Source organism: Petaurus breviceps, unplaced genomic scaffold (genome assembly GCF_028583685.1).
Source record: "Petaurus breviceps papuanus isolate PSGF00001 unplaced genomic scaffold, PetGlider_PUasm1.0 98, whole genome shotgun sequence".
Classification (NCBI taxonomy): domain Eukaryota; kingdom Metazoa; phylum Chordata; class Mammalia; order Diprotodontia; family Petauridae; genus Petaurus; species Petaurus breviceps.
In genome coordinates, this window is record NW_027187460.1 from 41,266,971 (window position 1) to 41,270,770 (window position 3,800).

The window sequence follows — 3,800 nt, forward strand, 5'->3', positions numbered from 1 at the left end:
AGAGACAGAGAAAGTGTAAATTCATGAACAGTGACTGAGGTACACTGCATTGCCTGGATATATTATTTTGACCCACTCTTTCTAAACATCATTTCATCCTGATGTGTATTATTCTCCCTAACACACTACATTCTTTTGCACAAAGAAGAATAGCCTTAGGTTAAAGTTGCTGCTTGAGTGTTGAATGATCTCTAGCCTTCCTGCCTTAACAAGACAGCTTAATGAACTGGAAGATCATAGTTTAGTGACCTGGAGCTTTGAAAGCTCTGTCATTCTCCAAGCAGTAGTTTGGATTTAAATTGACTCTCAGTGCTCCATTCCAAGAATCACACCATCAGGTAGGAAACATGTGAATCCCTACAGAGTCACATTGTTTTGTACAACTGGTCAGGCACTTACCCTGGACTTCCAAGGGCAGGTCAGTAAAATTGATGGCATTTTATATGAGATAACTATCAGAATGGTGTGAGGAGATGGGTGGACTTGAGTGGCTCACTATTGCGATAAACTTCCTCTCTTCTTATCACTTGAAAATTTAAAAATAACAACAACAATTTATGAGCTCTCTGGGGAACATGGATAAAATATTTAAAGAGGATTTTAAGGAATAATCAGACATCTCTCTGTCCATCTCCACTTATAGTCATTCTGTAGCTGGGTTACTCAATTTTTTTGACACTGCCTCATAGCCTCTTATCCTTTATGTTAGACTTAGCTTTGTTAGAAGCAAGCAGCCTTTTTTTTTTTCCAATTAAGAAGCTTATTAAAAGAAAGGAAATTCATAATGAGCTTTCAAAAGAGCAGGGATTTTGTTTTTTGTTTTTGTTTGGGGTCTGTGTCTTGCTGTGGCACTCGGGCTGGAAGTTTAGTGGTCATTCACAGGTCCCTGATCCAACAGGTAATCACCACAGAAGCTTTGACCTTCTCTATTTCAGATCTAGACCAGTTTCTCCATGCTCCTGGGCCCAAATCATATTACTGCCAGACAGTGCTTATATCTGATTGATTTTACTCCTACTGGAGCTCAGAACTGTCAAGTTCAGGTAATCCCCAAGAGATATACAATCCTCAATCTCCTCAGGGACAGAGATTATAGGTACAGTGAAAGGTAGTTTGTACAGGCAGAGCACTTTTTTTTTGCTTTTATTTTGGAGGGGGGAAGGCAGGGCAATTGGGGTTAAGTGACTTGCCCAAGGTCACATGGCTAGTAAGTGTTAAGTGTTTGAAGCTGGATTTGAACTCAGGTCCTCCTGACGTCAAGGCTGGTGTTCTAGTCACTGTTCCACTTAGCCACCCCCGCAAAGCACTTTTTGCAACCTCTTTTCCCATGTAATCAGAGAGTTGTTTTGAATGAATTGGCTGCTTTGAATAAACATGTTTTTCAGAGTTAAATGCTAGATGGGAACATAACACAAAAGGAAAAGGACACAGTGGATAGAATACCAGGTTTGAAGTCAGGAAGATCTAAGTTCAAGTCTGACTTTAGATACATTCTAATTGTGTGACCCTGGGCAAATCACTTACTTTTATTCACCTCAGTTTCTTCACCTATAAAATAAGGACACATTGGAGAAGGAGAGAGCAAATCACACCAGTATATTTTCTCAGAAAACCCCTGTGGAAAACTCCATGGGCTCACATAGGGTCAGATGTGACTGAATAACAACAACTACAAGACATATAGTAAATGCCTGTTGTATTCGATTAAAAAAGGAACAAAGCTTTTCAAGATGACAACTTGACAGAGGTGTTAAGGGAGTCATGAAAGGCAACAGAAAGGAAGGAGGAAATGCAAACTGTGGGTGAAAGAAGAGATATAAATGTAAGTCTGGAATATTTCAAGAAATGAAGAGCTTGTGTGAACATGCATTGCGGCAGAGGCCCTTTTGGAGTATGTGATCGCATTTTCCCGTATAATTAGATGCCTAATTGTGCTCTTACCCTTAGTGGACACATTTACAGCAGTCTATAATTGTGATTTATTTCAAAGCTGTTCATAATATGTGCCTACCATTTCTTACATGTCAATTAACAGAGCAATGTTCCATTTTTAATGTTTGAAACTAGATCGACTATGTTTTTCACATTGCTCTGCCATAAGGTTTGTGGAATTTCAAAACAAAATCATGTTTTATATCTATACATATATATACATATGTAATTGATACAACTATTATATATATGCCATAACATATGATATAGTACAGGTAACATATTATAGACTATATAAATATTGCAAATGAGAAGAACCAAAAAAAAGAAAGCTAACATATACCACCAATTCGAGACTTTTCACATCTGATATTTAGCAAAGTTAATTGTCAAATGCATTGTACTAGTTCCTGGTAGAGGAAAAAAAATATATTTATCCATATTTTATCTTCTTTAGAGATAAAAGTTAGATGTGAATGACCTAAAACTTTCAAAAATTCTAATGGAAAATATATCAGAAAAAAAAAAGTTAGAGAAATAAAGAACTTTGGATTTGCAGAGACCAGATCAAGATCCAAACCTCAGCTCTGCTAGTTATGACTGGCATTTACTTGGACAGATCATTCCATCTATTCTGGTTTGTTTCCTCCTAGGATAGGTTAAGTGATTCTGTATTAATGATAATTGGGCAGAATTTTCAGATGTTGAGTGCTGATCATTAACTTAAATAGTTTTAAAAGGAGTTGTTTAGACTTCTCCAATGCACCCTTCTCCTTTTCATTTATTGAGGCCATTTTATATTTTTATCTATTTCATGGGTCACCACCATATTTAGAGTCTAACACAACCTACAATATATCTTTTGAGGACATTAAAGAAAATAGCAAAGGGAAGAGCAGTTGGACTAGCACAATACTATATGTATATATAGAGAGGCAGATTTTCTTTTCGTCTTTGTTTTCCAAACACTTGGTGTAGTGCCTATTGCAGAGGAAGTGTTTAATGAATGCCTGGTGATTGATTGATTCAGTCTTTGTAGACGTATAACACAATGTTGAAAGTATTGAGAGATCAGTTATCAAGGTATCTAAAAGAGGGGAGAATAACAAGTGCTTAGGGGAAAAAAATCACAAGTTCTGGGTACCCTTCTGGGTACAGAGAAAAGAAGCCTTATCTAAAAACTAATATTATTTTAATGAATTGCCTAAATCTGCTATAAGAAAAAGTCATTGCAAGTCAACATTGGCCCACCTACCTAGACCTTAGTAGATCATCTTTATTGTAATCAGACAACAGGATGTTTGTGTTGTAGGGAGAATAGGCACTATAGGTATGTAGTCAATTTCAACAAAGCATCTAGGAAGCAGAAAGAAAATTAGAATGTGTGGCAAGGGATGGGGTTTATTAATAAACTCTAGTAGATATAAAAAAAACAAATAAAATTTAGGCAGGAGTAATGAACTCTTTTGAAAACTATTGGGAGCATCTAATTCTCTTAAAATGGAAACACAAACACCTTGAAGTCTTTGAGTAACTCCATTGTGTACTAACATCACCAACTGGCAAAGCCAAGGATTGGCATGCCACTTGGAACTTCTTTACCTGTCAAGCAAATAGGAATCTATGCTATAGTTTTGTCATTCCCTCATATCAAAGTTACTCCCCTCCAAACAATGTAAAGAGTATCGAGAGAGGAAAAACAGCCAGATATTTGCTGTGCCAACTTCCTCTGCTTGGAAGAGAACATATCAAGTAAAGGATCTTTTGTTCTGAAATCATAAACAATGTTGGAACTGATATGCACCTTCTCAGAAAAACACTGTAGGGGATTTTGTGGGGCCTGAGTGACATTCAGGTTTCTATAGACA